This window comes from Triturus cristatus, chromosome 11 (genome assembly GCF_964204655.1).
Source record: "Triturus cristatus chromosome 11, aTriCri1.1, whole genome shotgun sequence".
NCBI classification, from domain to species: domain Eukaryota; kingdom Metazoa; phylum Chordata; class Amphibia; order Caudata; family Salamandridae; genus Triturus; species Triturus cristatus.
In genome coordinates, this window is record NC_140594.1 from 485,088,062 (window position 1) to 485,100,311 (window position 12,250).

Genomic DNA, 12,250 nt, shown 5'->3' on the forward strand with positions numbered 1-12,250 from the left:
GTGTGCCTTAGTGGTTTTAAGTGCAGTGACCTCAGACATTAGGAAACGTCTATCTGTTGTAAGTGGTGCTAGCACTAGCTTACACAGGCTACAATGGCAGGCATAAAGTCACAATTTGAGTGGCCTCCCATGGGTGGCATAATACATGCTTCAGACCTTGGGGGACCCATGGTGTACCTATTCCCTGGGTACCTTAGTACCATATACTAGTGACTTACAAGAGTACATCAGTAGCCAATCTGGGTTGTACCTTAGTACTCACCATGTCTAATTTTGAGGAGAGCACAGAGACTGGGGTACTGATTAGCAGGATTCCAGTCAGACTAGTCAGAAAAGCATAATGACACCAGCAAGAAGTGGGGGTGTCCATGAAAGCAGATCCGACTTTCCCACAAGAACCCATAAGAGTTCTTTTGGAAAAGAGCAAGATTCTGGAGCTTCCAGTTAGTCAAAGAATGAACTCTCCATAAAGAGCAGTTCGGGAAATGAGTTCCCCAACCAGTTGCAGCAGCAACTGTTAATAAATAAAAAATCTAACCACAGTAGTAGCTATGATCAACATGAGGAGTAAAAAGATATCACTGTTAGTAGTAGCACACAGCAATCTGAGCAAGAATAAAGGAAAATAATGCATAAAGCATCATGGGTTGGATTAAAAGCATCAAGGAATCGAAGCATAGGGTTGCAATGGATTGATTCTTTCTAACTAGGAACATGTATATGTGAAAACATAAAATATTATTGCAACATTCAATATGGTTAAGTTATTCATGTCCAATGGTAACAGATCTTTCGAGGGTCTCTCTTCTCTCCTCCCATTTCCCACGGGTAGCATTCAAGCCGGTGAGCAGTTATCTCAAAGTTTCTAAATGTCTTGCACTAGATACATGAGGGAAGGTTTTCATGAGGACCTTTGCAGGCCTTATTCTGTTTGCTGTTGTCAGTATCCCATTGTGTGGACAAAGAGATAGTCTAAAGCAATGACACATTTTATCAGTAAGCTTAACATTACTATCATTCTATTCATTATACAACATAGCGAAGTACATCATTTAGAGAAATAAGAAATAATTTGTCCTAGAGCTGCACATTTTAAAGTGTTGAACAGTTTTGAAGTCAAAAAATGAGATAGGCAGTCTCTAAAAGGCATTTTATTTAAATGTCAAACAGAATTCAAAAGACATTTTCAAGGCAAGTCGTAGAAGCACATTAGGTAGGAGGGCCTACTACTTTATTTAAACTACAAGTTTGTTTAACATGCAAGCATCTTCTCCTACGGTTTAGACTGCATGATTTACTTTTCACATTTTAAAGAAGCATTTTTCTGTAGTTTATTCTATGGATATGACAAAATTAAACACATTTTCAAATGTCAGGCATTTTCTTTAATGGTAACCAAGGTCAAGTTTTATAAAAAATTTAGACTTTAACACAGTCAATGGTAATGGAAGACCTGGATCTACACTAGGCAGACTGTGCTGGAGCGTGGATCAAAGATTTTGCTTTCTCACTAAGGACCTGATTTAGAGTTTCACAGACAGATTAAGTAGCATCGCCATGGTGAAGTACTTTAGTCCGCCATGGTGAGGGTACTCCACCTGCCAAATTTAGAGAAGTCTGCCTACCCAGTAGACATTTCTTTCATTTTCATGAATTGTTGTCACATCGGTTCCAGTAAATGCACTGAAAGTTTGAAAGACGGCATTGTATGTGGAACTTAAAAAAAAAAAATCAAAGCTGAATTTTGTTTTTGAAAATAGAAAAGCAAAGACCTCCTGGGGGTTATTTTGCTGCTTTCACTGCCACTTACTGCTAGGTTTTACCTTGCAGTGATGGACAGTGAACATTTGCCATTTGTCCACCCACTCAAAATTGGGGAGGTGGACAAATGCAAAAACCTATGAAGGCCATTACTCTGTTGGGCCATCCGAGGGCTATGTCGGTGGAGGAGACTGAGTAGTTTTGCCATCAACATACTGAAAGTCTACTCAACAGGTACTGACCTTCAGTTTGGCGTAGAGCATACTTTTAAGTCCACCACAACAGTACACTTCTAAAGCCCCTATGACCTCTGGCGAGACACCTAGAGACTCACAGGCTGTCAGGCAGAGGCCACCAGCAGAATTCAATTCAGGTCCTATTGCCACTAGTCAGTTAAACAGTTACAGGAAAAACCTCTTGTAGCTTGTTTTGTCCCTGCAGCCTGAACAGGAGGTCAGTCGTATGACCCTTGGAGTCCATTTCTTTGTCCTGGGTACAAGAGGGAGCAGGTCCTGTCCTTCAGGACTCCTTCTAAGGTCACAAACAGCAGGTACAGTCTTCCGTTCTTCCTTACATCCAGCAGTGTTCTGAAGTGAGTGCCTGGAGATGCCCCATTTATGCCTAGAACAAGCTACTGGGCTGAAATGACTTCGTGGCATGCCCTAATCAATAGGGTCAAAGTTCCAGGGCCAACACTTACCACTTTGGGCATTTTCAACATGGCAAAATACTTCAACTACACTAAACTTGGACTTTAAGGGCTGGGGGTGTGAGTCAGGAGTGTACTATGGTATCCTTAGTGCCCTTCCACATCTAAGACTAAAGACCACTTTGGGGCTGCCACTGTGATCACAATAAACCCACAGACAGACGTCTGCTAGAAAGCAGGAACTTTTGAGCAACCAGGCAGTGAATCCACAAATTCAGAGATGTCTTCCTGGCCAGCAGACATTGTTTGCATCTCCTGGAACTGCTGTCACATTAGTTCCAGGAAATGCACTAAAAGTTTAAAAGACAGCATTCTGTTCCCTTCCTTTAAATTGTGTCCCAAGTGTTATATGTAAAACCCAGAGACAGAGGTCTGGTAGGACAAAAATATGATTTTTCCGCAACTAGACAGTGGATAAACAAGTATTGTTTGGACATCATGTTCCCTACCATTCAAGTGCTAAATGGAGCTCAAAAAACTTGTCATGCAGGATTTGACACAGTGCTGTCAAACGGAGTCCCACAACCCCACGATGCATTTTTTGGTGAGCTCAGAGGTGTCATCTGTGCCCATGTAGATCAGCTTATTGTTTGCTTGTGGGAAGCATTTCAGACCTTTTTCACACCTATTCAAATGCTACTGATTGGCTAAGAGATATGTCAGGAACAAATGCAAATTAGCCTCCAGAAACCCAGACAGGGAAAAGTTAACTGTCTAAAAGTTACATTTCTTAATATTTATTTGAAATCTGACTTCACTGTTGAATTAGATATTTTAATAACTATCAAAAACAGATGTTCAAATATTTTGTAACTAGTATTATTCCCGGGTACAGTATTAGGGTTTTTAAAAAATAGTATTTTGGTGATACTAAATGTAAATGTCCAGTATTTGTTAAGTGCGAACAATTACCCGAGGGCGTCAAGGCACTGTGGGCCGTCAGGAAGATTAAGCAAGCTATTGCCCAGAGTCACGTGGTTCTGGGCTGATTTGCCCGCAATCGCACTGTGAGCCCCTGGGTTCCGGGGTCAGCCGACCTGGTCGCTGCGCCACACCTCTTTCCAACTACTGCAATTAGACATAACATGTACTGAGTGGACATATTGTCTTATACAAATTCTACACTTCAATATAACGTGTATCAGTACTGTAACATATGAATTAGCTCCCTGTTTATGGAGCGGTACCAAAATATTGTTTAAGAGGCAGTTCAAGCTAAGCAGTTTTGTGTCATATGTTGTCTAAGGCTCAGCAACCAGTGTTGCCAGATTGTGTCATGTTGGGGGGACATAAGCTGTATTGTGAAAAGAAATATTCTGGCAAAAGCTCATTGTACCTATTTCTGTGCCTATTCTTTCACCTGTCCACTTCATTAATTGTTGTTTTGCACCTGTGTTAGCACTTTTAAATTGCTGTGTTTGTTTGCATTTGCCAGCACACCTTTTAGCACGTGTGTATTAATTTGTAGTGTTTCTGCTTGATGAGTATTCTATCAAAATGGGCATTGCAAGTGCTAATGCTGCAGTTAATTTTGCACCTTGCACAGCGGTAAATGTTTTAATGTGTCTGAATGTACAAGTTCAAAAGAATTAGATTTCAAGCACATTTTAAAAATACATTAGTTCTGTTGAACTTCCAAAGTGCAAATGTGTTAAAGTGGATATGCACGTGTTGGGAATTTGGTTTTAGTGAAGTGTGTGAATACTTGTGAGTTAGCTGTTTTGCCCTTCTTCAGTTAGCAACTTAACTACAAAGGTTCAAACAGCAGACTTAAAGTGTGCTTATCTTACTACAATACTTTGACATTGAGATGGTATACACTTTAAAATTTGTACAGGGCTTCCAGGTATGTCACATTCACCAAATGAAATAAAAATAGCAATAATCGTTTCTATGAGCTGTTCCTAAAAAATGAACACCATGCTATGCCTTAAATATACCACGGTAGGGCCCGAGAATACAACTCACAAAATAACCTTTTTAAAAAAAAATAATTGTTAAATTAAATCTCAGTTTGGTGACCATATACATTACTCAGATAAATGCAGGCATGGGTCCTTGCGGAATAGACTCAATGTAGCCTAGGCAACAGTGATGCCATTAAATGTCAGGGTGAATATATGCGTTTGTGCAACCACCTTCAGTGGGGAAATGAGTTGAACCCCTCCCCCCTACACAATAGAGCCTTCCGATTTTCGAAGTTACTTTTGTCTGTTAAAACCAGTGATTTTCGGAATTTCAGTTGCCTCACTCTTAAAAAAAAAAAAGGAAATTTCTTTTAATTAACAGCGAACACAACAGAGAGATTCAACACTTTATGGATTACACAAATTAAAAATAGTGTGCCTCGGTGTGCACTCAACCTACAAAAACACGTTGTCACCAGACTTCAGAATTCTGTTCCAAACGGTAACGGTACATATGAAACACCTGTAAAGCTTGATTGGAAAACAAACAATTATCATAATGAATATGTGTGAGAGAAACAAAACATCATCTGCCTCCTTTCACACTCCCCTGTACCGCAGACAGGGTGTCATTAGTTTGAAGATATAGTTATAGTCAGAAAAGTAAACAAAATTCAAAACGTTAAAAAACAAGGGGGCAAATCAACAAGCAGGCGATAAAAAATTATCGCCGCTTTTGCGGCCGTTTTCGGCCGAAAAGCGGCGATAATTTTATCGCCTAATCAGCAAGGTCACGCTAACGCGTGAAACCTTGCTTTAGCATCAGGATTCCTAACGCCCAGCTTTGCATCTCTAATGAGATGCAAAGTGGGCGTTCCTGACCTGGCATGACAGGAGAAATGTCGCTAGGCGACATTTCTCCTATCAGCAAGCCTAACGCTATGAAGCATAGCGTCAGGAAAAGTAGCGATAACCCCTGTTATCGCTACTTTCCTTACGCCTGCTTCAGCACTGACTTAGCCATGATATCCTATGGAAGGTGGATATCATGGCTAAGTTTGTGAGTCCCTATCAACTAGCTAACGTGAGATTATCGCTGGGTTTCCAGCGATAATCTCACATTAGCCAGTTAGCGCTAGGATTTTTATCGCTGATGAGATAAGCGTTGCTAATAGCACGCTATCTCAACGATAAAAATCGGCGCTAGCCGGCGATAATTATCCGAGCGCTAAGTGCGCTCAGCGATAATTAGCGCTGGTTGTTGTTGATATGCCCCAAGGTTGCGTTCAGACAATAAAACAATAGTACTAAGGGGCATATTATCAAGACAGGCGATAAAATTATCGCCGCTTTAGCGTCAGAAAACTGCAGCTAAAACGGCGATAATGGGTTTGATAATATGCTCTATGGAATTCCAATTGAAGCCCATGTTAGATGTGAAGGACATCTAACATGGGCTTCAATTGGAATTCCATAGAGCAGATTATCAAGCCCATTATCGCCGTTTTAGCGGCAGTTTTCTGCCGCTAAAGCGGCGATAATTTTATCGCCTGTCTTGATAATATGCCCCTAAGTTAAAAAAACATAGCAGCAGTTTAGACTGCTTTTGGACATTTTTAAAAAGCTGCTAGGAATAAAAAAACATTAAGGGGCATCTTTATTACCTTTTCTCCATCATCTCTGCACCTCTACTTCCAGTGCCACTGGGCCCCATCACCAAATGAAAACCGGTGTCAAAATGTAACGTAAATTAACTTAAGGCGCATCCTCAGAAAAGCATCTAGAACACCGCACCATCTCTTCTGTACACAAGGTCTGGACATCAAACTCAATAAAAATGCAGCTGAGAACCCGGTCAGGGTCATTAGGGAACAATAAGCTGTAAGGTTCATGGTGAGTTGGAAGTAAATAGAAGCTAATCTTAAAGGGATGGGTAAATGGGGGAAGAGGTTGAAAAAATGTTTAAAAAAGAGAGGCAGATACCTGAAGTGAGCCATGGGAATTGCAACAATAATCGAAAAAGTTACAAAAAGTTCCAGAGTTGACTCCATTTTACATTTGCTTGGAGGATTGTTGTAGATTCACTTTAAAGTGTGCTCATTCTTCTTGGACTTTAAATGCCTTATCAGCAGACTTCCTGGTGACATCTGTGCCGCACTCTGCAATAGACATTTAATGTTATCTAAACCAGAAATAAGATGTGTTGAGAAGGGAAGTGGCAACTTCCCGGGCTCCATAATCGGTGCAGGAGGCACTCAAGCATTAGGCAGGGTAATTACAGCTTTAACAAGCTAGATCTGCCTTTCTCATCTGCTGTTGTACTCATTTATGTTCCTCTGACAAGTCACTCCTCTGGTTATGGGCTCTTACAGAGTCATTACAGCAGCAATTTCAGCTAGCTGTAAATGTATGCCTTTGGTAGAGGGGAACAACGCTATTATTAGCTAAGCATTTCTCTTGCCTAAGTCCAGTTCTGTGGCACATACATGTCTTGAGAAACTAGGGGGGGAAAGGAAAACATAACCAATGTACAAGTACAGTTGATGAATTGATAAATAATACGTTCCACAGTGTATGAAGTTCTCTCACATAGTTACACAAATAGAAATATATTAATTATTTGGAAATAAAAACAGAAAGAGTTTTTCTTTATACACTCTGAGGCACTTGGGTGGCCAAAAACTGTAGGGAGTGGCTCTGTGGATTGCAGGAGTGCATATAAAGTATCAAGTTAGAGATTAAGGGATGACTCTCAAAGGTCCAGAAAGAACAGTCCAAAAAGCATACTTGTCAGAGTTTGATTGTTGTTTGCATAAATGTCTGATTTTCTAGGAATTTTCGAAGAATTCTAAGAGTGTTTCTGAGGCGCACTCATCCTTGTCAACGCACACATAAATGTAGCAGCTTACCATGTCCACATGTGTAAAGTCAATGCTATGTACTTTGTATCTCTTCATAAGGAAATATTTTTCTCTGCGTAGAAACATCGTTCCCACTCTGATAACTCCTTGATTTAACTCACACCATTTCATTTTGGTATACTGTTTGTAAAGGGATTGTGATTACAGGTGTATAGGACTCCCTCCCACTTATAATGGTGTACCCAATGTGGACTCCTCCTGCCTTCAGCAGATTTTCTCAAATGTATATTTGCCAGAATTTTAACAGTGAGCAAATTCTTTTACAAAACCCAAATCCCACGATTTCCCTCAAAATATAGCTATTTGGAACTCTAATTTAGCTAAGGAGCTCAAACAGCATAGCAAGCTTTGCAAACTGAGGGCCCGATTCACAAACTGCACTTAGTAGTACGTTTTCGACTACTTCAATACTTCTACAAAGCTTACTGCACAGTGCTATTCACGAACTGCAGTTTTGTAGTAACTTACACTTGTCAGTTACTACTTTTCAGTATTCACAAGGTGCACTTTTATAGTATCATACACCTTTTGTGCTGTCTTTACCTCCATTATGTTCTATGGGAAGGTGTTGCAGTACCAGTGCTTTGCCATGTGTAGTGCTGGACTTTCTACAAAAGTGAAAGTTACTACAAAATTGCAGTTTTTGAATTCCGGAAAGTAGTAAATTTACTCAAAAGTGTAAACTTACACTGAAGTGTAAGTTACCTCTGTGAAACAGGCACTGTGTCATAAATATTCAAATTGGAAAACTTCCATGTGAGAAATCTAAAACAATCAAATTCAATTTTGCAGAAATACAACTGAGACAGGATTTTTTCACCTTCATTTGAAAATGTGCTGCATCTATCTAGACATTCAATTATGGTTTGTTTTTCAGTTAACACAGCTGGTATGCTGTGCAAGAAGCAGGTAAAACTCCTTGGAATACCGCAGTCTAACAAAAGTTAGAAGCATATCATTAATTCCAAAATTGAGAGTTGCAAAACAGTTCGACAAAGGGCAATCATTCTAGCCAAATTCTGAATCACTTTTCATGGTGTTGAAATTTAGATGCGTTAATGCATTAGTTAGAAATCGATCACAGTCTTCCTAATTTCTCTTTGGCAGGTGTGACTGCGGAGCAGTAACTGCGGTGGTATACTTTCATTTGTTTTGGCATTACACCACAGGAATTTGCTCCCATATTATTCCCATTGGAATTTGGGATTCTTAAAAAGAAAATGTATACATTCCACATTCCCTATACAAGTTACAATTTAAATAGAAATCTTGCATGTATGTCCATTCACACCTTATCAATTGCATTACATAGTCATAGGAAATACAGACTCCAGTGACACTTTAAACTTCATGGTGAACATATCCTTGAAGTTTTAATGTCAGTGAAATTATTCCAAGGGCCAATAGCAATTTTAAATGAAGGAGATGTATTTTTACCGAGCCCCCTTGGCCCGTCTTGGCTGTTTTGTCACGTTCATGTGTTTCACTGGAGTCTTCTACTACTTTTAAATCATCCGGATACAGTGATTGACGAACTGGTATCGCTGAGGCAAGGTGGCATCAGTACTTATCACTGTTTACCAGAAGATCCCAACCTTCTTATATTTTGTTTTCAATATCAGCTAGGTTATGGAAATAATAAGCTGACGTCAATCTTATGTTCACATTTTAAATGTAGATTGATGAGTGCTCTTGTGGGTGCAATAGATTGCCTGTAAGACATTTCTTGGAAGAAGGAGGCATGACACTATGGTGCCGATTACGATCCTGGAAAAAAAATCCCCGTACGACTCGTATCCGGTCTTTTTACCGTACGAATCGTACAAGTGCCGTACAAACTGCCAATCACGATTCGCATGGTAAAAAGTCCATACGAATCGCATTGGGAATTATTCCCCACACGTCCTCGGGTCGGAAAATGTGTCCAACACGTCCCCGGACGATTTACCGTACAAATGTGAAAAGTGAAGTCTGACCGCGGAATCACGATCCATCCCGTGCGTCCGATGTTACAACCGTATGGAAAAAACACCGTCCGCACCGAACTCCCATAGCAACCATAGAGACATGTGCCCGCATACGCGCCCAACACCCCCCCAGCCCTCCTATGTACGAGCCGAATCCCCACCCGTGTATTTACACCCATGTATGTATGAGATGTACCCCCACCCGTGAATGTATGGAGCGTACCCCCACCCCAACCGTGTATGTACGACTCGTACCCTCACCCGCATACGTATGGAGCATACCCCCACCCCAACCGTGTATGTACGACCCATACCCTCACCCGCGTATGCATGGAGCGTACCCCAACCGTGTATGTACGGACCGTACCCTCACCCGTGTACATATGGAGCGTACCCCCACCACAACAGTGTATGTACGACCCGTACCCCCACCCCAACCGTGTATGTACGACCCGTACCATCACCCGCGTACGTATGGAGCATACCCCCACCCCAACCGTGTATGTACGACCCGTACCCTCACCCGCGTATGCATGGAGCGTACCCCCACCCCAACCTTGTATGTACGACCCATACCCCCACCCGCGTATGCATGGAGCTTACCCCCACCCCAACAGTGTATGTACGACTCGTACCCCCACCCCAACCGTGTATGTACGACCCGTACCCTCACCCGCGTACGTATGGAGCATACCCCCACCCCAACCGTGTATGCACGACCCGTACCCTCACCCGCGTATGCATGGAGCGTACCCCCACCCCAACCTTGTATGTACGACCCATACCCCCACCCGCGTATGCATGGAGCTTACCCCCACCCCAACAGTGTATGTACGACCCGTACCCCCACCCAACCGTGTATGTATGACCCGTACCCTCACCCGCGTACGTATGGAGCATACCCCCACCCCAACCTTGTATGTACGACCCGTACCCTCACCCGCGTATGCATGGAGCGTACCCCCACCCCAACCGTGTATGTACGGACCGTACCCTCACCCGCGTACGTATGGAGCGTACCCCCACCCCAACAGTGTAATTACGACCTGTACCCTCACCCGCGTACGTATGGAGCGTACCCCCACCCCAACTGTGTATGTACGACCCGTACCCTCACCCCTGTACGTATGGAGCGTACCCCCACCCCAACAGTGTATGTACGACCCGTACCCCCACCCCAACCGTGTATGTACGACGCATACCCCCACCCGCGTATGCATGGAGCGTACCCCCAACCCAACATTCTAAGTACGGAGCGCACCCCAGGCCCCAACACCTTCACACAACATCGCGCATGTACAAGTCGTACCAAGCCAGACACAAGGACAGCACTGTACAACTAAATTCCCGAAGTACACACCGTACACACGCTAAAAACGCACGTACACAACCAGGACAAAGCAAAACAACACAAGAATACACCATTCGAATGGCACAAAGCCACAAAACATGTCCAACAAGCACAAAAACAACACATTCACTGACCTGCAACTGCCAAAATCCCAAACAGAGGCCCAAAACACAACCACTCCTTATAACACACCCACCCAAACTTCAAACGCAGCCACACCCACCAATGGACCAATAAAAAGGGCCCACACACACAAACCATGAGCCTTTGCAACAGACTCACTGCTGCCAGACCCCACAGACAACCTACAGCACCATACTAGAACCTTTACTACACCTTACACTTGCACACCTTCACACACCCACCTTCACAAACACCCCCTCCTCACATTCACACACACACCTGCACAACCACACCCACACACCCACAACCATCCACACACCCCCCCCCCACCATCCACACCCACACCCCTCACCATGCCCACTAACAAGAATCCAAAGTTCACTAGCCGAGAGTTGGAGGTCCTTGTCGATGAAATCCTCAGAGTCGAGCCACACCTCTTTGGAACATTGGTCAGACAGACCAGCATTTCAGAAAAAACAGCCATGTGGCAGACGATTGTCGATGCTGTGAATGCTGTTGCGGCCACCAGAAGGACCAGGCATGAATGCTAAGCCAGGTGGTACGATCTGCGGAGGAGGGTCCGAGTCAAAATGACCGACGAACACAACCAGGCCAACGTCACTGGAGGAGGGCCGCCCCGCAGATGCGTAGAATACCATCCCTGGGAGGAGAGGGTGATGGCCATACTGCCGGTGGTGGCAGTGGACGGATTAGAAGGACTCCAAGACCCGGGTGAGTACACAAACAACTCACCTCACATGGGGGGAACGTCATCCACAACCAAACTCACAAACAGGCACGCAACCACCCCAAGCTATCGCATGACTCAACCACACTCCATGAACACGCACATGCCACTGGCGCCACCATGCCCCATGCACCCAGCTGGACAATGCCAAGGCACAGGCCACAGAAAACACCAACACAAGACACGGTAAGCCGGATGGCGGGAGTGTGGGCCCCAAAAATCACATAGTGCAACTCAGAAGCAGACAACAATGCCCCCTGCCCATATGGCCTAGGTCACAGCCAGACAAACAGTGTGTCCCCACACAGGAAAGACTTGCCAGCAAATGGCGGACGCCTTGCATTAACACATGGGGGTGACGGCACGTTTTTGCACATGACAGCAGCTAATGAACAGCCAACACTGTGAAAGAGTGGCAGCACACACCACCACAGCAGCAGCGCAGACACAGACACTACACCCAATGGGTGCCTGGAGATCAGAAACAAACTCACATCAACAATCCAAGGGCCATTCAAAGATCTGCTAAAAGTGTGTGCCCAGGAAGCCGGGCTGAGGTGACAGAGGGTGACACACAGAGGGAGGGAGAGGGGGACAGGGAGGGAGGGAGACACAGGGAGACGGACAGAGGGAGGAGGCTGACACACAGAGGGAGGGAGAGGGGGACAGAGAGGGAGTGAGAAAGGGACACACAGGGAGAGCAATTCAGCCTTGGGGGGTGTGGGAATGTCTGCTCGTCAGCAGGTGGACTGCGTGCATGTAG

General features: G+C 43.9%; 1 protein-coding gene across 1 annotated transcript in view; it reads right to left on the reverse strand.

Annotated features, from left to right (window-relative positions):
* ZMAT4 (zinc finger matrin-type 4) overlaps positions 1-12,250 on the reverse strand; it is a 2,296,526-nt gene that overhangs the window by 371,432 nt on the left and 1,912,844 nt on the right. The gene's annotated exons all lie outside the window — the stretch shown is intronic.